The following is a 25,075-nucleotide window of genomic DNA, read 5'->3' as shown; positions in this document are numbered from 1 at the left end:
TACAGTGAGGGGGCTTCCCTGGTGGCGCAGTGGTTAAGAGTCCGCCTGCCGATGCAGGGGACAAGGGTTCGTGCCCCGGTCTGGGAAGATCCCACATGCTGCAGAGCGGCTAGGCCCGTGAGCCATGGCGCTGAGCCTGCGCATCTGGAGCCTGTGCTCCGCAAGGGGAGAGGCCACAACAGTGAGAGGCCCGCCTACCGCAGAAAAAAAAAAAAAAAAAAAAAAAACCTACAATGAGGCACCACTAGGCACCAAATAGAGGATCTAAAATGAAGAAGGCTTTTTTTTTTTTTTTTTTGGCTGCGCTATGCAGCTTGTGGGATTTCAGTTCCCCAACCAGGGATTGAACCAGGGCCCTCAGCAGTAAAAGTGCAGAGTCCTAAGCACTGGACCGCCAGGGAATTCCCTAAAATGAAGAGAGATTGACAAGACTTAATACTGGTGAGGATTTAAAGCAATCAGGTGGAGGTATAAAATGGTACAATTACTTTGGGAAAAGATCTTGTAGTTTCTTAAAAACTAAACATATATCTACCCTATGATCTAGCAATTACTAGTAGGTATTTGCCCAAGAGACATGAAAGTGTATTGCTACAAAAGATCTGCATAAGAATGTTTGCAATGGCTTTATTTACAATAGCCAAAAGGTGGAAACAGCCCTGGGGTCCGTCTGTTGGAGAATGGGTAAGTTACCTGCAGTGCACTCCTCCAGTGAGCTGCAGTTTAGCCATGAAACACAGTGAGCTGCTCATATGCACAACGACACACATGAATCCTAAGAGCATTTTGCTAAGTGAAAGAGTACATAGAGTGCATGTCATGTGAGTCTATCTGTATCAAATTCTACAAGAAACGTTAATCTGAGGATGGTGGGGATGGAGCTTGATAGACATCGTGGAGCTGGGTTGATGGTCATATTCAACATCTTGTGGGTTTGGGTTACATAAACACCTCGCTCAAAACCCAAAGGATAGGACACTTAAGATTTGCATTTCACTTTGAGTCAAGTTTACCTCAAAAGAGAAAAACTGTGAGTAAATATCAAACTCACTCAAGGCTAAGTATTTATGGAGAGGAGGGCATTCTTGAAATGTACTTAAAAATAAGATGCGTTGGCAGCCGGATGCAGGAACAGGTAGCTGGTAGGCAAACGTAAGTAAGGCAGGTGTGGCGAGCTTGCTCAGCCGTGGAGGTGGACTCTGGTGGAGACCCCAGTCCTCACTGTGAAACATGCTGGGACAAAATTTCTCCAAGGCTACGAGTTTCTAACAACTACATTTCTTTAGTGTCAAACTCTCATACAGGGTTTGGTTTCTTCTTTCTTCCGCCTACAGAGTTCTAACCAGAACGACGGCCGGTAAGGCCTGACGCTATGTGCCTGGCCAGCTGGACAGCCCACGTAGCCAGCGAGCTCAGGCCCCATGAAACTTGCAGAGGCCTTTCGAGTGCTCTGTTCATCAGGAGACAAGCTGCCTATCTGACCCGTAATTCACAGCTAGGACATACATGAGAGCCCACGGAATTTATAACTTAATGTTCAAATATAATTCGGAAACGACTGAGATAAAATCATGAATATCTGAGGCAACCAACAAAACTTTAAGTTATCACAAGTCTGAGTAAGTTAAGAAATTTTAAAGTTTTATAAGAAATATGTTGAAGAGACTTCTAAGTGTGCTGGTTAGGAAAGGATGCAGAGGCAAAAAGTCTGATTTCTTTGCAAAGAACGTACGATGTGGTAACAGACATAAAACAAACTCACAGAAAACAAGCAGGTGACACTGAAATGCTGACCTGTGCGACAGATTCAGAGTGTGTCAGACAGGAAAGCTCCGTGTGGACAGGAGCTAACAACCGCAGCTCACATATACGGCACAGCACTGTACACTTTTCTAAGTGCCTCCAGACATTTCCTCTTGACACAGCATTGCTGTGAGATGAACAAGGCTGAATATGGTCTCGATTTCATGGAGGAGCCTGAGATCACGTAGCTGGAAAGTGGCTCTCCAGGCGGGAGGGGAAGGGCTGCGTAAGCAGATCTGTGGGGCGGGTGGTTCCAGGCAGCAGAGGGGAACGTTATAAGGTTAGACCAGTAACCAAACTGGGCGAGTCGGGGAGAGACTGCTGGTAGCAAACTCGGGAAAGGCAGCTCAGTGGGGTAGAGTGCAGATCTGGGTGCCAGGCTCGGGGGTCTGTCCTCACAGCCAGCGCTAACGTGTGACCTTGTGCAGGCTACAGCCCCTCATCCAAAAAGTCGGAGGCCGCTCGGCACACCAGCTTCTCATGCTTTCCTTAAAGAGCCTCCCTGACTTGTCTGAGCCTGAAGCCCACGGGAATCCGGGTCTTTCTCTCTCCTCCGAGATATTAGCTACTCTTGTAATTTCACAAGACATATCGTGGGGTCTCGTCACCCTGGACAGGGTCACAAGGGGGACAAGCTTCCTCCACATGGCCAGCAGGGCTGGCTTCAAAGGCAGAAGCCCAGGTCGCACGCCCACCACGAAACACCCTGCCCTGTGGCCTTTCCCAACAGCAAGAATGTCAACAGGTGATGACAGCTGTAATCAATACCCACAGATACTTGCAGACCCCACCAAGGTTCTCAGAGCTCAGTGGGCAGCGCTCAGATGCACTTCAAGGGAGGAACCTTCTGAAACTTTAGATGCCAGGTTTCCCCCGAATTGAAACAAATCTCACCGTGAGGCCCAGAGAGGTTAAGAACCTCAGACAGGTCACACAGCATCTGGGTGTCGGTTCTGGGATGTGAATGCCAGCGTCCAGCCTGCAGTCGGCGCTCCGAGCACCACCCGCTCTGCCTTCTACGTGGGATGGAACTGCAGCCCCCGAGGTGATGGTGAGCACTCGGCTGACCCCAGACCGACGTCCGAGACTTTATATGAACCAGCGGACAGCGTCAGAACCAGAGTTACAGGAGAAGGAGAGACCCGATTCTCAGACGCAAGGGGCTCGGAATGCATCCCTCACCTCTCTTCGCTGGGCCAGGAGGTGCCTTCCTCCCAGCCCACCCGTGCTGACCGGGTCGGGCACCACCTGGTCATGTCACGGGGCAGGCCCATGCCATCCCTTGACCCAAAGTGACCGCAGGCACATCTGCAGAGCCCCGCGGAAGGGTTGTTTATGTAGATGTCGGTCTGGAACAACACAGTGGGCACAGGCGAGGAAGGTCAAAACCATAACAGACGCCCTGCGTTTGAGCCCGTGGCAGCTGCTTAATGACACAGTGCAGGGTGCACGGGCGCTAGGGCTGCAGCCTCCTGCCTCCTGGAACCTCCAGCTCCAGGCTCTGGGGGGGGCCCACGGACCCGGCCTCTGGCTGACGCTCTCTGTGGTGTGGATGCCAAGCCTCCGGCCTGGACGACGGGTGACCTGACAGTGGAGGCGCCAGAATGAATGCGGAACCCAGAGGGGCCTCAGCGCGGGGTGACGTCACACCTTGTCCATAAAACAGCACTTTCTTTTATTTTCTTTCTAAACAAAAAAATGATTTCTTCTGTGCTGCTTGGTTGCTCAACAAGGAAAGAGGAATTGTTTCTATTCTTTATCATCTGCTATTTATTCAGCGCAAGAGGCACAGCCCGGCGCCCTGGAAAGTCCCGCGAACAAACTGGAAATTCTGGCTCCATAGATGATCTGTTCACAGAATCGTATTTTCACTGGTTGTCAAGAGCATATTTAATATTGCCTAGACTTTGCAGTTTGGGGTTTTTATGTTTTGTCGGTTTTTTGGTCTTTAAAAGAACTGCAAAGTTGTGTTAGAGCAGTTAGACTAAGGTAATTTTTCCTTTTTTTCTGTTTCCTTTCTTAGTTTAGAAAGCAAAATACGCTAAGGGAAACTGAGTACAAGAATAAAAAAGAAAATAAATTTTAATGTAAAAATACACATTTTTAAAATAAAAAATGTGTCAGTGGGGTCGGGTGTTTTGGGGCAAACTTGTTAGGTATGTCACTAAAAGGAAAATGAAGAAAAAAGAAACAGCACTTCAAAAAATTTGAAATTGTACTGTTAGTTGGTCCTAGACTTTTTAATGTACATTCTCTAGAATGCTCACCATGGCACGGAGGAAGAGGCCTCTTTGTTTGTTTGTATTCATGGATGAAGAATAAAATAAGAATTAAAAAACACTCAGTAGAAAAAATGAGAGCACCCTCAAATTATATACCAGGAAGAAATACCCTAAAGCTTTACTTTACTGAGAATTAACCTCGTGGCAGAATGCATAATTGAGATTCTGAAGCTGCCCAATTTCTGAGTGAGAAGTACATGGTTTAGACCCAAGGAGAATTAGGAAACCCAGCTTTGTCAAGACAGGCTGCTATGAAGGATGAAATTCCCCCAGATGATGAAGTTCTGGTCCACAGGGTTTCAGAAAAGTGTTGGGCCCGCAGTGGAGGCTCTGGTTCGTTTCCACTTCTCCACCAACTCAAGGGGCTGCTTTGGCCTCGAAGCGTCTGCACTTGAGTTTTCTCATCTGTAAAAAGGGCAGCTCAACAGGGCAGTCTCCAAGGCCACGTGTAAAAACAAGGATCTGTGGTCATTCACATTTTCATCAACCTCAGTTTACTTTTTGCTTGCCTTGTATTTAACCCTTTAATGTTCAAGAGTATGTCCAGTTGAGGTTCAAATATACATATATCTGTTCACACACATCTCCAGAACACTCTTCATTAGCTCAGCACACGTCCCATTTTCTGGTGTTGGCTGAGACCATTCTATGCTGCAGGCTGGAAACTTCCCTCCAGGTCTGGGAGCTACACAACTCTTCCCCCCAAGGGCCCTTCCTGCTAAAAGCATCTTGTTCACCTCAGTGTCCCAACAGCCCTTTAAAAGAAATGTTTTAGGCCAGAAGAAAACACCCCACATAGAAGGAACGGACTCTGAGGCCAGGGTGACAGGTGCCGTAACTCAGCACAAAGCCCTTGCTGGTTATGGGGCCACATCCTTCCTTGGGGGGCATTCCTGCAGCCCGCAGAATGGCTCTGCTCTCCTTCCATCGAGACCCAGGCTGTTGGACATTTCCCTAGCCCCCACCCCACCCTAGACTCACGGGTCGGGTCACCCCTGCACTCCCTCCCGCCGGCTGTCTCTCTCTGAGTGGCCCCTGCCCAGTGCCATAGCCAGAGCCGAACTGGCATGGGGATGCTGAGGGACAGAGGAGATGGGGTCGGGGGGCCTTCAAGACAGGTCAGATAAGCACTCTGCATTAACAAATACCAGATTCCTAGCTGGGATTGTGACAGGCTGCACAGGGCCTGACCCCAATTCATGTGGTACAGTCTCAGCCCCCAGCACCTCGGAGTGTGACCTTCTCTGGGGGTAGAGGTCTTTAAAGAGGTGGTTAAGGTAAAATGAGGCCACTAGGATGGGTGCTGATCCCACAGGACCAGTGTCCTTTATACGAAGAGGAGATGAGGACACAGACGCACACAGAGGGACGACCACGTGAGGACACGGGGAGAAGGCGGCACCTCCAAGCCAAGCAGGGAGGCCTCGGGGGAAACCAGCCCTGCCCACACCTTGATCTTGGACTTCTAGCCCCCAGAGCATGAGAAAACACATGTCTGTTGTTTCAGCCTATGGTACTTTGTTATGGCGGCCCCAGGACATTAATATACTTGTCAAATAATCGTCTCCGTGGGCACCGAGGGGAGGCTGCAGGAGCACATGTGGGGGACCCAGGAGCTCTCACTGCTCACCCGCCGGCTGACTCACTGGGTACCACCCTCCCTGCATCTGGATCCGGCTGGGTCAAGTCAGAGCCAGGGCCGTGGACTTCCTTCTGAGACGGCTTTTCTTTAGGAGATGGGAGGGCTGTCAGCACATGGCCGGCACCCAGTAAATGCTGTTCACTCCCGGTTCCCACGCGGCTAGTGTTCGAAAGATGGGGCCGTGCACTGCTGACGTGCGCATCTCCAATCTCATTCACACAGCGTCTCACCAGCTGAACCCGCGCCCGCAGGGTCAGACCTGGCCCAGCGTCCCACGTGGACACCGCCCAGCCAAGGAGCACGTGGGCTCACACAAAACCACGCAGGAGCACCACTCCCAATACACACACCTGCACATACACACAGGCACACGTGTACACACGTGCACACACGTGTGCACACAGGCACACGTGGGCACACAGGGACACGTGGGCACATACACACAGGCACATGTGTGCACACACGCACACATGTGCTCACACACCGGCACACACGTGCACGGGGCACACATGCGCACACATGCACAGGCACACATGCGCACAGGCACACGTGCATACGCACATACACAGCCAGATGCCTCCTGTCTGCCCATCCTAATGGGCTCTTCATCTTGTGCAAGGACACCATCAGGAGAGACTCTGCCACCTGCCGACCACAAGGCAGTAGCCACACTTCTTTGACCCCCGGTCGATGGCCCCGCGACCCTGGACTTGAGCATCTGCCCAGGCCCCGAAAGTCAGCTCTGCCCCGGGAAAGCGTGCAGGGCACTTGGCCAGGGTGAAGGGAGGCTCGTCTGCGGAGGCGCTGGGAACGGCGGAGGTCTTGGGGTCATGCCCCCCCCAGAGCCCGGCTGGGCAGGGGTCCAGGGGGCCGTCCGCCCCTTCCCTCAGGGCTCTGGGGGGGACAGGGGGAGGGTGGGGAGGTCCAGGGCTGCTGCCCACTCCCGGTCCGGGAGGCCGGCCGGGCCCCTGCTCCAGGCAAGGGCCCTCAGACTGTCCCCGCCTCGGGGTGCCTTCCTGGCTCCCCTGCAACGGGCCATGCGCGGCCTCGGGTGTAGCCCCCGCCGCCTACAGGCCCGTCCCACCTCCCCTGACGCCCTCAGGTCTGTCTGGATGGGTTTACGGATTCACGTTGCAAGAGGACCCCATCCCGGTAACAGAGCAAAGCATCCCAATCAAGCTAAAGATAAGCATTTCTGGGGCCTGTGGTCCTGCTTCGCACCGAGAAATATGCCTCTTGTCGGGTTGGATCCCAGAGGAAAATGCTTCTCCCCGATGATGGTGAGGTCAGAACCCTCCGTGCTAGTGAAGCCACAGGCCTTCCTGGTCTGAACGCCCTTGAGGACCGTCACAAGCGGCTCAGGACTGCATGCCTCCACCACGGAGGTGCTCCTGTCTCGTTTTATCAGTGGTTTGCTGCATAAACGGTATTTTTGCCCTCATTCTTCATGTGTAGTGGATCTCCGGTGAGCAGGGATGGTGATGAACAGGCCTCCAGGTGTTACGGCTCTTGGGAGCTCCTTCAACAAGCGTCGTGAGGAGGAAGCTGTCTGCAGAGGCAGCTGGTAGGGAGGCTCCTCCGCAGAGGACCCCGGCTTGGAGTCCAGGACGTGCTCTCAAGCAGCCCAAGCATCACGCCCGTGTGTCGAGTGGAGCTGAACCCAGTCCCACCAATTTCCTGCCTTCCCGCCAACTCACACGTGAGGGTCGGGACACGATAGCGCTGCCCACACGGGGCCGCCCCCCTCGCAAGGCAGACCACGCACCACTCAGCATGCGGCGAGCGCGGACCTTAACTCTTCCTAACTGTTTACGGACGTGACCTCCGGGAATCTGCAGGCCTTGGTCAAGACGGCCAGGCTGGTGAGCGGAAAGGTCAGGACAAGGACGCACAGCGACAGGAGACGGAAGAACCGTGCATTTGGACCCAAACAGGCTGGACTCCACTCCCAGCTCCTTCCTGCCAGCCGGGCTTGGGGCTCGTCATGAAGGGCTCTGGGCCCCCATCCTGCCACCTGGAAAATGGGAGCATTTCTGGCTCTGGACGGTTGTGAGGATGGAGACGGCACGTGTGACCTGCAGGGCAGGTACAGCTGCTACCGTGACCCCCGGGTTCCTGCTCACCTCAATCTTCCTCAGCGGCAGCTATGTTTTCCAAGGGGCACCCACAAACCCGCGAGCCAGCAAAGGTCCTGGAGGAGGGTCTCCTTGGTAAGTGTGTCTGGGGACCTGACCCACCCTGTCTCCCTTCCCAGGGCCTGACACAAGGCCTGGCACACGGGGACCGTCCAGTGGAAGTGCAAAATGCACGAGTGGGTGAAAGATGGAGAGAAGCCCCTTTAACTCTGCAGAACTCGGCATTTCCAAACTTGTGTCGGAGGCCATTTCCCTCCAAATACCTGGGAGCTGCCATCCCAGAGGGGCGAGTGGATCCCTGGCCCCTCCCGCTGGGGGGCCCTGCTGCTGGGAGGTGGTGATGGAGGACCCAGCGCGGCCTCCGCTCCAGCCGCGGCCAGTTTTATAAACAGCCCAGATGTCTGAGGATGTGGCTCACGGCCTTTCTCCACCCACCATTCACTCAGAAAATGCTAATCTCACTGCTGGTCTATGAGAAAAAATAATAAGGAAGGTTAGAACAACGCAAATCTGCAGTGTATTCCAAGAGGAAATAAGCCATTTCTCCCAGAGGCGTTAATGAATTAACTGAGCCCCGACTGCCACCAGTCAGCCTATGACACTATCTAAATTTCTCCCTAAGAGTGAGAAAAGGATTGTGCATTTTGACAATCACAAAGACATTCCAAATGAAGTCACCGTATTTGCACAGAAGTCTTGGGTCAATGGGACCCAGCCCTTGGCAGTGAGGGAGGGGGTGGCAGGCCCGGGGCTGTGGGTCCTCAGGACTCACAGTTTCCAGCCTCCTCGTCGAGGTTGCGTGCATGACTGAAGGACACGCAGCGGCCTCCCACCTGCAGCCTCTCGCCCAGGTCACTAACTGTCCCAGCTGCTAGGGCCACCAGAGCTAAATATTCCAGACCGGGCAGCTTAAACAACAGAAATTTAATTCTCCCAGTCCTGGAGGCTGGACATCCAGGAGGAAGGTGCCAGCTGATGCCATCCCTGGTGACAGCCGTCCCGCCACCGTGTCCGCACATGGTGGAGAGAAAGCCAGGGCGTCTCTTCCTCTTCTTGTAGGAGCTGCAGCCCTGCCGGACGAGGGCTCTGTCCTCAGGACCGTGTTTACTTTTACCATCTCCTCACGGACACTGCTTCTGAATCAGCCACACTGGAGTGAGGGCTTCAACGTGTAGATCTGGGGGACATAAATGTTCAGTCCACAGCACTGACCTCGTGCGGGGACCAGCGTCACAGCTCAGTTGTCCTGCAGCCGTGACGCAGCCCGGGTGGAAGAGACTTGACGTAATGGACGGGCAGGATTCCTACAGGCAGCGCCGTCCACAGAGGACTGAGCTCCGCAGTGAGGTGTCGGGAGCACATCTCACTCTGCCGGCCCCTGCCTGACACGCATGACGTGCATGACACACATGGCATGCTGATACATCTTGCCCGCCTGACATGCCTGACACACATGACATGTCTGGTTCCAGAAGCGGCATTAAAGTTAAGAAAAACAGGAATACAGATGTCCCCCAGACAACCCCAGTGTGTATCCACAGATGATGGATAAACACAATGTGGAGTACGACTCACCCTGAAAAAGGAAGGAAATCCTGACACAGGTCACACCATGGATGAAACCTTGAGGACACGATGCTCAGTGAAATAAAGCAGTCAGGAAAAGACAAACACTGTGTGGTTCCACGTATATGAGGTCCCTGGAGGAATCAGATTCACAGAGACAGAGAGCAGGAGGGTGGGTGCCGGGGCTGGGGGAGGGGGTGGGGAGTCCGTGTTTAATGGGGACGGAGGTTCGGTTTGGGAGGACGGGGACGACGGCGGGGACGGTCGCACAACACCGGGAATGCACGTAACATGACTGAACTGTGAACCTAAAAACGGTTGAGATGATAAATTTCATGTTATGTGTATTTTACCATAATATTTTAAAATAGCATCAGCTATTATTAAAGACTAGAAACTTCCTGCAAAGAGGTCATGGGCACCATCATCCTGGCCTCCTGACACTGTACCTGCCGGTGCTGGTGAAAGGCGTGGGCCCTGGTGAGGGGTCCTGGGGGCTGCGCGGAGGCCACAGGGGTGGAAGCCTCGTCTCGAGCCGGGAAGTCATCACCTCTTGACAGAGGTTTTCTGTGGCTGGCATCTTGCACAATTCTTGCTCTCCCAAGGGTTTCCTTAGAGTCACTGCCTATGGATGCAGCACAAACACACTGTCTGCGAGTCGCGGGCCTGGAGCAGCGCAGGCCCATGCGGGCCTTTATGTAATTTGCTCCTTAGTCATTGTCTGGCCAGGAGGTCGGCCTGCAGCTCAGTGCCTCTGGAATATGGGCCTCTGCAGGGGCTGCACCGTGGGCGCAGTGGGCAGTAAGCCTCTGCGGCGAGCTCCACCAAAGGGAACTTTGAGGGATAAGAGCCGAGTTGTCTGGAAGTCATTCGGCTGAGAAAGCAAAGAGGGTTTCCCCGAGCCTGCCCAGGCACCAATGGCTTCTAAACTTGGGGGGACATCACGACATCCTGTGTGAGCACAGGGCCAGGGTAGCCCCTGCCGGGAAAGGGTGGCATCCATGGGGGATCCAGCCTGAGCCACCACCTCCTGCCCAGGCCACCGGCCTTCCCGCCCCGGCGGCAGGGGATCCCCACTGAGCCCACGGCGAGGGTCAGCGACGGGGTCTGCACTCGCACAGGGTGTGGACAGAGGGCCACGCCAGCCCGACACCCTTTGTTCACGGCTCTTTTCCTCATAAATACAATGGAGAGAGTCCAGGTTCCCAAAGCAGAGTGGGATTCGGTGAGAAAGGTCCCGGGGCGGGCGCGGGAGAAACAGGCGTGGACACCAACACTCAACACACTCATACACTCATATACACACATTCACTCGCACATATACACACACACTCAGACACATGTACACACATGTACACTCAGGCACCCACATACACACTCACATATGTACATACCCACATTCACTCACAAATATACACTCACATACACACATTCACACTTATACACACGTACACTCAAACATACATACACTCACACACATACACACACGTTCATATGAACATATACACACATATAGTCACATACATACTCACACTCACTCACCCTTATATACACGTACACTCACACACACACACTCACACACACACACCCTTACTCTCAGGCAGGCCCAGCGTCGGTGAGTACAGGGCCCAGCCCACCCCCACCTGCCCCCGAGCTGGGCAGGCTGCGAGGGACCGCGATAGCGCACTGGGCCTTCAGGTCCAGACACGGCTCTCGGCCCCGCTCAGCCCCATGGCAGCATCTACACATCCAACCAGCCTGCACTTTCCCAGGAACCCGTCTGCTCTCCCAGAGCTAAGCTTCTTCATTCTTGAATCCAGAAATCTTAGAAGATCCAGTCATTCCTATGAGTGGATAGGAATTCCTATGAGTGGAATGAAATTCATTTCTTGCATATGTGTCTGGAGGGAAAGATGTATGACTGTAAAGAATAAGCTACCAGGGGCTTCCCTGGTGGCGCAGTGGTTGAGAGTCCGCCTGCCGATGCAGGGGACACGGGTTCGTGCCCTGGTCTGGGAGGATCCCACATGCCGCGGAGCGGCTGGGCCCGTGAGCCATGGCCGCTGAGCCTGCGCGTCCGGAGCCTGTGCTCCGCAATGGGAGAGGCCACAGCAGTGAGAGGCCCGCATACCACAAAAAAAAAAAAAAAAGAATAAGCTACCAGACAGCTTAAATGTCACCCTGGTTTTTCTCGATGGCTTACTATTTACTGATGGCATCACCCTGAAATATCCCCAGAAGTGGACGTGACGGAGGAACGCACCACCAGGGGCTCTGACTTGGCGTCCCAGAACCAGGACACATCCGCCCCAGCATCGGCCCCGGCACGGATGCTGGGCCAGCACCTCTAGCTCCTCGGCCGGGTCCTTCGGGGACAGAAGCGCTGCGGGAGCACGTGGTAAAGGGGAGCACTGACCCCCGCACACCTGCGCGGGACTCAGGACCCCGGAGATAAGGCTGGGCCTGGCTCCGCAGGGGGCTCCCAGCACCCCCCCCCGCCCCTTCAGGGAGGAGCCAGGGTCACCGCAGCCCCCAGGGCCGACCCCGTGCCTCCCCCACGTCACCGCTAGCCCTGCACTTGGGTCCTCGGACCCCACACTTCAGCACACGTGAGGTGAAGGAAACCGTCGTTCGGGCTGAGACGCGGTTCGCGGTGAGCCCACTGGGCAGGCCAGGCGCCAGGGCCCCACGTGCACGGGTGCGGTGCCCCTCCCGGGGACGAACCCCGGCACGACGGCTGGTCCGGTCGGGGCCAGCTTCTCAGTGGGTCCCGCCCAGAGTCCCTCCCCTCGGCGCCGAGGCCCCTCCCCCCGTGGTGCTGGTCCCTTGGCCCAGTGGGTGCTGGTCCGTTGCTCGCTCCACCGGGCGGGGAGTTCCGTGAAGGAGGGGCCGCTGGGCGCCCATGTCTGGAGATGCTGGGCGCAGAGCCCACCCATCCAGAGCTTGCGGAGGCCCCGTCTTCCGGCTCCACCCGAGCTGGGGAGGCGCTGTGGGAATGCGGAATGCAGAGCGAGCAGGGCGCCCCCGCTCCGCTTGCCTCCCCACGGGGGCCTCGCCGGTGGCCGGAAAGGAGGCCCTTGGATGACGAGGTGCTCGCTACGGACACGTTTCTAAAGCGACCGAGGGGCGGATGACGGCGCAGGCAGCCACACCGAGGCAGACCGGGGTCCTGGGCCGGCTCGAGCCGAGAGGAGGTGACAGGGCGGAGGGCGAGCTGAGAGGAGCGGGGCGCAGGGCGGCTGGGCAGCAGCCTGAGTCCCCTGGACGCCCCCTGCCTCAGTTTTCTCTGCAAAACGGGAAGATAACAGCAACCTCTAATCTCGGGTACCACCTCCTCCGGCTGTTCGCTCACAGGTTGAGAATTCCCCGAGTTTGTGGAATAAGCAAGTCGTACATAAATGATGGGAGGGAAAGAACACCCCACGGGCGGGGCGTGCGCAGGTATTTAGGGCCAACTCTAAAGAAACTCAACTCGCCTCACTTTTCCACACATTCTGTTTTGAGCTTTTGGAAAATTTGCACCTGGATGCAAAGCGTTCCTGCCAGCTGCTTGGCTAACTGGGGGGCCAGGAGCCAGCCTGCTCGCAGTAAGGTAATTGCCGCTGTAAGTCCTTAACTGGCAGCAGCGGTGATCTCTAGACAGCACTTACAGTTTTCCAAGGACTTTACAAGGCTTCGTTCTCCCCAGGAATCTCGCACACCACACCCGTTTCAGGATGGAGAGTGGTAGAGGGGCCGGCCAGGGCAAAACAAAGTCTCTCCGGCTTTGACGGGGGAGAAGCTGCACCACCTCAAACAGGCAAGCAGCACGTGTGGCTCCTGAGCTCAAAACCAGGGCCCGCCCCCAGTGTCCACCAGACACAGGCCTCTCCTCGGGGGCCCCGTCCATCTCCCCCGCCGCGCCCCACCTCCCCGGACGCACCCCCGCCTCTGCCCCCCGCCCTGCGCTGGGCCCCGTGCGCAGCATCCTCACTGTCGGCTCCCTGTCTCTCACTCGGAACGTGGCCCCCGATCGAGCTCACAGGCAGCCCCCCAAGGAGCCTCCCTCAACACCCCCCGGGCACGAGGGGTCACTGCGACGCGGGCCCTGGAGGGCAAAACTGCCCCACGCAGGATCCCCGCCCTGGGCCAGGCCCCGCGCCTGTCTCGCATCAGAAGATGAACTTGCCCAGGGCGGGAATGGGTCCTCCCCCGCCTCGACTTCTGGACCTGCCCCAGGACCCAGGTGTGCTCAGTGGTGCCCGGGGTGGGGGAAAGCATCAAGGGTCCTGCCCGGGGAGGCTCTGTTGTGGGCGCTCAGCTCTGGGGATGAGGTCTCGGGCCTCGGGCCAGGAGGGGAGGAGGTCTGATGAGGGTGCGGGACCACCCGCAGGCCGCCCATCGGAGGGGAAGCCCGCCCCCATGTGGACGGGCAGAGTGAGGATGGACCTCACGTCCCGGGAGGCCCCTGACGCTGCCTGCGTCATCTCTGCCTTGAAAGCAAAATATCCGCTGGCAAACAGCGAGGTTGCCATCCAAAAGCAGCTGGATGTATGTTCCCACGAAATCACTTTGCATCCTGAGGTTTTCTCTCCTGACTCAACACGCCCGCTATTGGCCCAGCTGCCCAACCAGTGTGGACCTCCCGGCGCTAAGCCTGATCGCGTCACCCCTGAATGCCCCCCATGTCCCTCCCCTTGTCACTCACCTGGTCACTGCCACCACCTCCAGCCTTCCTCCTGGTCACCACCCCCAGCTCCCTGCACTCAGTCCAGAAGCTTCAGCTTCCTCCCCTTTCTGTGCAAAACAAGGTCCAGATCCCGGCGGCCTGGCACTGACAGACCCCATGACCGACCTTTGTCCTAACCTACTCTGCCCCATGCGGTCAGAACCAGCCCCATGGGCTGTTCAGATGCACGTTTGAAGGGACGTGAAATGAAAATAGATGCTCTCAGCCACATCGGCTGCACTTCACGCACCCAGGAACCACCCAAGGCTTGCAGCTGCTTACAGGGCAGCACAATTCTGGAACATTCCGTGCCTAGACGGGCCTGGAGGGAGAGGACGGGAAGCTGCTCTGGGCCGTTCTCCACCCAGGGAGGAGCACTCAGCCTTCCTTGCGTCCCAGCAGGCTTATAAATTCATCACAACGAGTTCCCAGGTGTCCCTTTTCTGAGGACAAAGAAGACTCTGCTTGAGAAACCCTGGAAGCAGCACCCTTGTGCAGGGGACCCAGGAAACTTGAGGACCCAGAGCTTCCCTGGCATGAAATGGGGGCACCGGGGTGGGTGTGCTCAACGATGACCCTCAGCAGCGCCAGGGGAGGGGTGTGATGACTCGATGGTTTCACCTCGTGGTCCCCAAGACTGGTGACGCACGGAAACCCTTTGGTGAGAACCAGGCCCCCTCCCAGACCCACTGGCCCAGAAGCCCGGAGCTGGGTCCCCCATGTCGACAACTGGCAGGGCCCCTGGGACTCCAGTGAGTGTGCTGGACTGAGAACAGGATTCTCCTCTTCCCTCCCGCGTTCCCCAAAGGCACAGGTTCCTAACAGAATAAGGGAAGCATCAGAACTCCTTTCTCCCGGCTGGATACAAACCCTCAGTCGGGGCTATTAATACCAAACTGGTGCTGGGGATGATGATTAAATCGCTCTCAGAAACACGCTGTTGACGTTTCCACAGCAACTGTCTCCTGAGAGTCCTGGCATCCAAGGGAAGCCGGGCACAGCCTCTCCCTATCCTGACCCGCCCCACCTCTCACCTCCGGGTGCCCGTGTTGCTCGCTGTGTCGCGTCCAGCCTGAGTCCATTGTGTGCCCGCGATGTGCAGTCTGAACAGGTGATAGATTCCGTCACAGAAACTTACCTGCGAGCACTTGTCAGTATTTACTGAAGCCTGAAACACAAGTAAAACACAATTTGTTTTCTCTCTGTTTATGGAAACTGTTTTTAAAATAACTGAATTGTGTCAGCATCAAAAACACTGCCTGGTGCAGCTGTGCTAGGCTGACCGGCATTGAATGAGGAGTCCAAGGAGTTTAGGGCTTGCAGGGACCCTGCAAACCATGAGCCAACGGCCCCCAACGGCAGGGGACCCGCGCAGGAGCTGAGACCAGACGGCAGATCCTGCTCCCGGCCCTTCCTTCCCCACAGCCCACAGCTCAGCTCGGCCCAGGCTGATGGCGACCCTTCCAGGTGTCAGGCCCACCTTTGCTCCCAGGTGGCCAGCTGTAAAAACGGACACCGTTTCCTGAACACCGACATCCACCTCACCCCACGTTACGCCCCTCAGCCCCACTCACAGCCCTGGGGTGGATATAAGGCCCCCCCACAGGGCTGATGAAGACATGGAAGCTTCCAGAGATTGGCGACTTCCCAAGATCACACAGCAGCTCTGGGACGTGAGTCCAAGTTTAGAGTGACTCCAGAACATTTGCTTAACCACCAAAGACGGCTTCCCCAGACACCGTCTCCCTGGAGTCCTGTCCCTCCCTCTCCCCGTCTTCCAGATCGATTCCAGTGCAGTGGCCCAGCCCACCAGTCAGTCACCCGGGTTTTCAGCTCCGCAACACGGAGCCCAGGTTACTGAAATCTACCATCCAGGGCTTCACGTGGGACCCTCCAAGCCCCCCTCTGCCTAAGCCATCAAGTCCCTGCAGCAGCGTGGCAGAAGCTGATGCTGGACCCCTGTAGAGGTTCTCCCCGTTCCTTAAATGCTAGGACTCCCTGTCCTTTGCCCCTGCTGCCCTGAGTAAGGACTTCGTTTCCCAGCCTCCTTGTCTATGTGTGGCCACGTGAGTGCACTCTGGTCAATGGGGTTCAAGCAGAGTGTTGTATGCACCTCCTGGGACATCCTGCAGGCAAAGAAGAGAGGCCCCCTTCCTTGCCCTTTTCTCCTTCCTGCTGGCTGGAATGTGAGTGTGATGGCAGGAGCACAAGCATCCACTGTGGATGATGAAGCCTAGGGAGTGACAGAACAGACAGCAGGAAGGAACCTGGGCCTCTGAGGACCTAGTGGAATAGCGGTGCTAGCCCCGGACTGCCCATCTTCCAGTATTTTAGGGGCACATCAAGCATTTTGGGGTTGAATCACTGTTAATTTGAGTTTTGTAGCACTGATAACTCATCTAATTCCTAATGGATATGGGCAACAAAATTGTGAGGAAACTATTGCTATTTCCCCTGTTTTCTCTACATTAAACTTTTGTCACCTGATGAGTGACTCATGCTGACTCTTCTACAGCAGAAAAGGCTGCCTATGCTTTTGGGGACATATGTATCACTCTCCCTCCTGCATTTGGTCTGTGATGGGGGAGGGGGGAGGGGCAGTGGGGGTGGGGGCACAGAGAATGACCAGAATAGAACACACACCTTCTGCAACCCAATCACTCATGCTCCGATTCCTCATAGCCTCTCTGTGGCTTTTGTTCTGTGTCATTAAACACTGACCAAAAACCACCAACCTTCTGACCGGCAGGAAGCCAGGAGCCCTTGATCGGCCGTACATCTCACGCCTCAGACACTTCACCCCAATGACAGGCACCTGTCGTGATCTAGAACCTTCCTCCACCAAAGCACTGACTGTAGCGGTTAGTGTTCTCCTTCCTGCTGACTATTCGCAAAGCACATCTTTTAGACAAGAAGAGAGGCCGTATTTTGGGGAGGCCCTCGGTGGACAGGGACCAGCCGCCCTGCAAGTCCTGAGGCTTTGGCCCCCTTGACCTGGCTGCTCTGCCTTTTAAATTCAGGTGTTCATCACTTGGCCACCACTTCATACAAACTGGGAGTTGGTCCTTTTCTAAGTGCCTTAGGCATTTATCGTCTACTCTGCATCTAAACTGCCCTAGGATCTAAGAAGACACAGAAGGCACACACAGCGATTTCTGCTCTCAAGCTCCCAGACAACAGCCACGCACGTTTTCTTATGAGTCTATGGAAAGCACATAATTTTTAAATGAAAACATGGATTTTTGCCGTGTCTTAAACCAGAAACCAGAATCAGAAGTGATAAATCTGTTTAAGTGTAAATTATTATGTAACAATACTAAGAGTCTACAACTGTCCTCATCCATCAAAGGAGCTTTTTCACTCATTGCAACAAAAAATAAGGCTACAAGGGACCAATTTAACAATGAGGTTGAAGCAGCTCAGATTTACTGCGAGTGCTCAGAAAGACTCATGTAAAACCATAAATTTTAGATCAAATGGCCCTTCCTCTAAAAGCAGAACTGAAGGCAGCCCAGCAATACAGCAGGAAGGGCGCCAGCTCAGACACGAGACTCCAGCAGCTCGGCAGTCGCGAGCATCCTCATCGCAGTCCCAGGGCAGCAGCCCTACCTCTGGTGCTGCTCTGAGCCTGACGTGGGACCACACGAGAGAGATGCCAGCCGGTTCTCAGCACGGGGGGACCACAGTGCTTGAGTCCAAGTCTAACGCTGTGGTTAGAAACGCAAACACGCGCCCTCAACGCTTAACCACACACACCAGAAATCTGAAGGAAGGGGAAAGCCTGACACTGATGCGGACGAAGTGACCCAGCTCACGCAGAGTCCCAAAGTGACGGCAGTGGCCAATGATCACAGGCTGCATTTACTGAACACTTCCTGGGTGCTACACATCATGCTGAATGCTTTATATGAACAGTCTCGTTTCATTCCTACAGTAACTTTCTGGGACGGTATTCTTACCCCATTGGACAGATCCAGATCCAGATCGAGAGCTAGTGGGGGTGACGTAGCAAAAGAGGAAGAAGAAGCTGGAGGCCTTGGACCAAGACAGGGCCTGGCCAGCTCCAGGCAGCCTTCCTGGAGGCAGCTCTTCCTGCAGCGTGGATGGGGGATAATCGGGTGCCAGCATAAATGATACACAGCCTAACATACGAGGAAAACTTGCGAGAAATTTAGGGAAGAGTATGGAAAAGAAGAGGGCCGATTTTGTGAAGCCCAAAGCCAACAGACAGTGAGATTCATCGGAAAATCTAGATAAAATTGAGCTGGCAAGGAAGAATTTTCCTTGTGAATTCACTTTCTAGCACCACCTTCGTTGAACTTCAGCCTTTAGGACCCTCTGGGTCCACAGCCCTTTCCTGGCTTTGGACAGGTACTGACTTCTGCATCTGTGAAACACGAGACATTTTACCCCCAGTTTTCTCATGTGTGTGCGTTTGTGTGTTTTGTAAGGTTCATCGGAGCTCGGAACGATCTCCAACCAGGAAAGATGAAGAGCCTGGCTGCAGGCTTCCCGTCCCGGGACGGGTGGGGTCTCTGTCGGGGTGCAGCTCAAGGGCACCCTGGCCCAAAGTCTGCTGAAGGCCCACGGCGACTCCAGGGAGACCCTGGTCTAGTCACCAGGGGACGCGGCTGCAGTGAGGACCCTCAGCAGCTGGTGACGTGGCTGTGATGCCCTGACCAGGCAGTGGGGTGGGAAAGCTGCATTTCCTGCCCAGTCCTCCCCAGAGAGGCTGCCTGTCCCAAAACTGGAAAGGAGACAGGGCCGAGAGGCCGAGAGGCCTCCAGGCAACCAGGAAGATCCTCGTGCAAAGAAAGACAGGGGGCAGGAAAATGAAGCAGACCTTTCAGCCCTAGAGGTGCACCGTCCACACCTGCCCGCCTCCGTCTGCACCCACCCTGCCCAGCCCCCCTTTCCGTCCTGCAGAGACGGCGAGCTCAGCCCTTCCCCTCTGGCTCCACCGACCCCGACCCGGGAGCCCACCCTACGGAGCTGCTCACAGGAATCCCAAATCTGCCTCACTGGGCAGCCAGAGGACCGTCCCCAGGGGTCACAAAATCAAGTTACTGAGTCTTTTTCCTATTTGGAAAAAGAATAGGATGGAATGGAATGAAAAGACTAGAAAACAGCTGAGTCATGGAGTACATGGGATGGAAAGGTTAAGCTTTGTTTCTTGAAACTTCTGTTTCTGTGTGTGTGTGTGTGTGTGTGTGTGTGTGTGTGCGCGCGCGCGCGCGCATGCGCGCGCGTGCAGGATCACAGTTTAAAACTGTCTGTCTCAGTCAGGAAACGGAAGGGCAGATCTCGTGTGGTCCCCAGAGCATGATAGCAATGGCTTTCTGAAGAGCCGTGAAGTCACAGGGAGGAAAACAAAACTAGTGGGGACAGAGAACCCAGTCAGTTCTGGCTGTGCTGTGTGTCCCCAGACAAGCCCCAGATCTCTTTGGGCTCCTTCCTCATTTGCAAAATGATGATGGCGACTCCTGCCCTGCCTGCCCCCGGGGCTCTGGGCAGCTCAAATGGAGCAACGGTTGCGAAACATTGTACACGGCACAGAACAAGGCTGACTGGGGCACCATGAACGTCCGGTTTACGGTGGGAAGTTCAAGCCAGGAGGGGAAGAGATGTGTGAGGGGATTGTCTGGGAGCCGTGGTGGTGCGTCCTCCCAGGCCCCTCAGTGTCCAGCTGGGTAACAGTCCGGCGGACGCCTCAGGGATACTTCTGCTGCAGTGATTCTCAGCAGCACAAGCAAAGGAGGTTTGAAGTTTGTCTCATTACTGCCATTAGCCCCAGGGCTACTGTGTGTGATAGCAGCCGGACGTCTGATGCTGGCGGATCGTTCCAGCTCACCCCACCCCCGCAGAGCCGCATCACTACCAGGGTGGAGAGGCAAGGCCACGTGCCTGCCTTTTACTGGCGCCAAGGCTGAGGTTCTCTCCATTGCATGGAAAGATCTTGCCAAACACTGGTTCTCACGTCTTCCTGCATGAGTCATAGACTAAAGAATGAAGAAACGCTTCTGAATGACAAACAAGGAAAAAAGAAAAGGAAGCAAGCTAGGATGATGTGTTCTTGGACCACAACTCCTAGTCAGTTTACATGAGCAAAATCAACATGCAGATCTCTGTTTATAGAGCAAGCTGTTAAAGGACAAAAAAAAAAAATCCATTCCTTTCTTCTTTTCTAAGTGAAAGATAATAGACACACAAAAATCAAATCATAAACTTAGTTCCCAAGAAGAAAGGAATGTCAGCATCTTCAAGTGGGTGCATCCTTCCAGACTTGTTTCTGAACTAATAGGTGGATGGACACAAATGGAGACACAGGAAGATGTTACTTTACAACCCACTTTGTTTATCCATCAGTGTCAGAGAGCTTCACCCATGATGGCCAGTGGAGGGCTAGGACACTTCATTATGCTGTTAGAGGTCGTGTAGGATTCCCTCGTACGGAGGAAGCGCAATTTATTAATCAACCTCGCTAAGGGACGTTTAAGTTGCTTCTGAATTTTTTTTTTTGAGATAGAGTTGACACATAATATTGTGTAAATCTAAGGTGTAAAACATGTTAATTTGATCCATTTACAGTTGCTTCTGAATTGTTGCTCGTACAAACAACGCAGGATAAATATCTTTACACATTCATCACTGTGCACTGGTCCCATTACCTCCATGGGGTTCATTTCTAGCAGAATAAAGAGCCAAAACCTGTCTGCGGTTCCGGCGTTAGTGCAAACCAGCAAACCGCTCCGTGGAGGGGGGGTGCCGGGTCCCACTGTCTCAGCACCTCACCCACAGGGGCTGTCACCTATCCTTCCACCTTGTTCCCCACCTGATAGGTAACAAATAACATTCCACTGCTGTTTCCGTCGCCTGTCTCTGATTTCAGTGAGGTGTGAACTTACGAACATGGCTCGTTATCAACGCACCTGTACCGTGAGCAGTGATGAAGAAAGCGTGCTGTGCTCTGAGCACTGTGCTAGGCTCCTCACGGAATCCTCTCTTTCACCCTCACGATAGCCCTGCAGGCAGGTACAGCTGCCCCTGTTTCACAGAGAAGAACAAAGGCTTAGCGAGCTTCACTTGCCGAAGGTCAAGGAGCCGGTAAATAGTGACCCCAGAACTCAGTCCAGGTAGACCTGCGTCTACAGCCATGTCCTCGAGCGGGGGGCTGTGCTTCCACTTACCTCCAGATGCCAGTGGGCTGGTTCTGTGTTTCTTCTAGGGATGTTTCTAGCTGGGGCTGTTATGTGTTTATGCCCTTTGCCCATTTTACAATTGGAGTGTTCATCATTTTCTTATTAATTAGCAATGACTCTTCGTATATTAAGAATAATAAACTCTTTGTCATTTTTGGCTACTGAGTTTTTCTCTGTGGAATGTATTTACACCCGATTTACAACTTTCACTTCTGTTTACACTCAGTGTAGGGGTTTGAGCGAGGGCTGGAATGAGCCTGATGTAGGACCCCTGACGCACAGAGGATCACAAGCAGGCGGGCTGAGCTGATGTTACATTTCACTGGTGACTCAGTCACCGAGCCAGGGGCTCGGCAGTGAGCAGGGGGAGGGAGGAAGAAAGAGACGGACTGAGTCGCCGGAGCAGCGGCTCCTGCTCTGTTGGGTCTCTTGCCAAGTTGCCCCTCCAGGACTTTTTCTGTCCCTTCTGCCACCCCCCATCCCACCCCCCCAAGAAGTGGCTTTTGTCACCTGGGATGGTTCCAGAGGAGCTAACCCTCTTCTTCTCATTCCCAAACTTAAATCTCCCTTTATTGAAGCAGAGACTAAGCTTTGTTGACAGACCATCCTCCAGAAAGCAGGGCACACGCCAAGGGGGGTGGGGCGGGCGGTCAGAGGCCAGGCCTCGGGGCGCCACCCGGGCGTCTGGCCACGTGGCAAGTTGCTCCAGGCTCTTGGCCTCAGGGTCCTCGTCAGCAAGATGGGGAAACGATGACGACGTCACACGGTGGCTTGGAAACGCTCATCGAGCGTTGTGCCGCATGGGACCCGAGCCTCAGCAGCTGGCCCGCTGCCCACCCACCCCCACCCCCGGGGCCCTTAGAGACGGAGCTCGTGGAGCAGAGAGGAGGCCTCGTGGGCGCCCGGAGGAGGGTGAAGCTGCTGTGACCTGGCTGCCCTGCTAGGAACCTAGAACTTCAGCTTGTGTGTCTCCAAAATCGCCCCGCAGGACAGCGCCTGAGCTCAACGACCCAGCTGGAGGGCTGCAGGCTGCCTCTGTCTGCTGCCCACAGCTGTGGGCCCCAGGGGCTGGTCCAGAGCCATCCCGTGGCCATAGAAGCCTCTGCCTTTGCCTTTTATTATACAGGGTGGCAGAGTTAAAATTTACAAAGAAGATCCCAAATACATGAGAACTCCTTGGAAGACAGACGAGAAAGGTGATCCGCTTAATTCACTATTGGGACCCAAACAATCCCCTCGCCAGCTGATATCTGACCCATCAATACTGGTCAGTTCCCAGCCGCCCCTCCTGGCTCGCCCTCACCCCGCCTCTGGCCTCGGCTCGGCTGACCCTAGTGCTGCTCTTGCTCCCAAAGCTCTTCAGACTGGAAGGCGTGTTCCCACCACGCCTGGAGCCCGAGTAGTTGCAAAGGACGAAACGCACAGTTGACCGAAGTGCAATGCAGCCCAGGTGTGTCTGGCCAGAGCCTGGCCGCCGTGCCCTTGGCCGCGCGCTTGCCAAGCCCTTCTGCACTCGTCATGTCCTTGGTCTCCCCCAAACCCTCCAAGCAGCACAGCTCCTGGTCCCCACTTCCTGACGGGAGCCAGGCATCAGCTCTCACCCCCCAGGCAGCCTCCCGCCACTGCCCCCGCCCAGAAGCCCTCGGTCAGGAAGACACAAGCGTCCCATTTCGGCAGCTCTAAGTCAGGGTTGAGCGCTCGCTGGGCAGCCTGGAGGCCCAGGCTCTGGGTGCCCACGGTCCTCCCCAGGGCGGTCACATTGGTGTCAACAAGCGGGTGCTGCCCCCCGCCCTCCAGCCCGTCCCCGGGGCTGTCCCATAGCTCAGCTCACCTGTGAACTGGGTGGCACCACAGCCCTCGGGGCCGCACGATAGGAGGTAAAACCCATCACGGCTCTTAGGAGGAAGCTGGGAAACGCAGCCAAAACCAGCATTGCCCAGATGGAGGATGAGAACAAACCCACAAGAAGGGCTGGCACGCGAACCACACACATCCCAAGTTCAAGGGCACAGACGCCAAGGAAGGCTCATCCCGGAGAGAAGCCACAGGCAAGGCCAGCTCGAGACTGCTCTGAGCTGCCCTCCACCAGGAATCACCGAGACTTCTTTGGGAAAATCCAGTCCAATCCCTGTGTTTAACCGTTGACGGAACTAACCTCCAAACAGTTTAGTTAAGGGACTGGATCAGCTGGTCAATGGCAGGAAAGTGGCCAGAAGTCAGGCGGCTCCAGTAACGCCTCACGCACGCTTCCAAGCGCTTAGACTTCCCTCCAGTCCTTCACGTACATACACTCACCCGCACGCACGCCTACACACATGCACGCACATGGGCACACATGCATACACGAACACACTCACACACCTACGTGCACACACACACGTACACACATGCATACATTCATGTGCACACGCATCTAAGGCACATGTGCTCATACGCACATATACATGCACACGTGTGCTTGTACACACACATGCACACGTGTGCACACTTGCACACACACACATCCGTGCCTCTCCTCCTCAGGCAGGAACATCGCCCCGGTGACACGCTGACCAGGAAGCTCTCAGAGGGGACCCTGTGCGCTGGAGGGGCCTGATTTACTTTCAGCTTTGCGTTTGCACCTGGCGATCGGCCGACACGCAGGCCAGCGGCAGCATGGAGCTGTGAAGTGACCATGGGTAAAAATGCTCAGGAGGGGCCCATGCTGGCGCCTGGTGCACAGACCCGGCCGCGTCCCAGCGGGTGTCGGGCAAGAGACGTTGGTGTAAAGCTTGGGGGCTCAGTGGTCAGCCCGGGGCCAAGACCCCACCCCCACCCCCATGACTTTGGGCAGCTGGCCATCCTCACACGCTGAGTCCAGGCCCACAGGGGTGTCGCTAGAGTGAATGAGATGCTGCACGTTGGCTGCTGCCTCCCTAACCAAAACAGCCAAACAGACAGCAAGGCACCGGGTTGGTCACCGCCCGCAGTGGAGAAAAGCGTGTCCTGCCCGTTCTTTTCCCAAACTCCAGGTCTGCAGTTGCCCCCGCGGGTGAGGGCGGTAGCAAAGTTTCCCAAAACCCTCTCAAAACTCACCCGACCGAGAGGCCCTTTCCCGGTGGACACTGGGCCCCCGGCCTCTATGACACTGTCCTCCACATGCTGCCGTCTGAGCACCCTCAAGCCACGTCCTCTGGGTGTGCACGTCCCCACAAGATCACAGCTTCCAGAGGGCAACGGTGACCCCACATCAGCTGAGAACCTGACCCAGGAGGCGCCCAGACCGGATCAGGAGAGCTTTCCTTCCAGCCTGGCTGAGCGTGTGGCGAGCTCGTGGGAGAGTCCGTGAAGTGGCTGCTTCCCGAGGACTCGGTCCAGCCGGTGGGGGAAGGTCAGAAGCCTGCCCCTCTTCACGCCTCTGACCCCCAGCCTCGCGGGGGCCTAGCGTGCGCAGGACCACGGTGCACCAGAGCAGAGAGGCGGACACGTCCCCGACGGCCTGGCCTCAGAACCCACTCGGACACTCTGGGGCCACGAGCGGGGAGCACCACATGCCGGCCAGGGTTGGCATCCAAAGGCGCCTCGGCTCACACACGTCCCTGGCTCACGAGGACAGTCTGGGCAACCCCTTGGCCCAGAAAGCGTCTCCAAGCTCCCTGTAACCGTCCTGGCAGCAGCTTAAACTTGCTCAAGGCCTTGGGGGTGGGCAGGTCAAGCTCCCTGACTCACAACCTCCTCAGGGAAAAATGCAGGAACCGGCC

General features: G+C 55.5%; 1 long non-coding RNA gene across 1 annotated transcript; it reads right to left on the bottom strand.

The window, feature by feature from the left end:
- Positions 1–8,771: 8,771 nt before the first annotated feature.
- LOC307058863 lies at positions 8,772–9,914 on the bottom strand. The gene is made up of 3 exons (XR_013811105.1): positions 9,878–9,914; positions 9,438–9,562; positions 8,772–9,039 (listed from the first exon to the last, which is right to left on the bottom strand). It is a non-coding gene; the product is annotated as an uncharacterized lncRNA (long non-coding RNA).
- Between the last annotated feature and the right edge of the window lie 15,161 nt (positions 9,915–25,075).

This window comes from Hyperoodon ampullatus (assembly GCF_949752795.1).
Source record: "Hyperoodon ampullatus genome assembly, chromosome: 10".
NCBI classification, from domain to species: domain Eukaryota; kingdom Metazoa; phylum Chordata; class Mammalia; order Artiodactyla; family Ziphiidae; genus Hyperoodon; species Hyperoodon ampullatus.
Note: the sequence above shows the minus strand (reverse complement) of the source record. Positions and strands in the feature narration are given on the sequence as shown.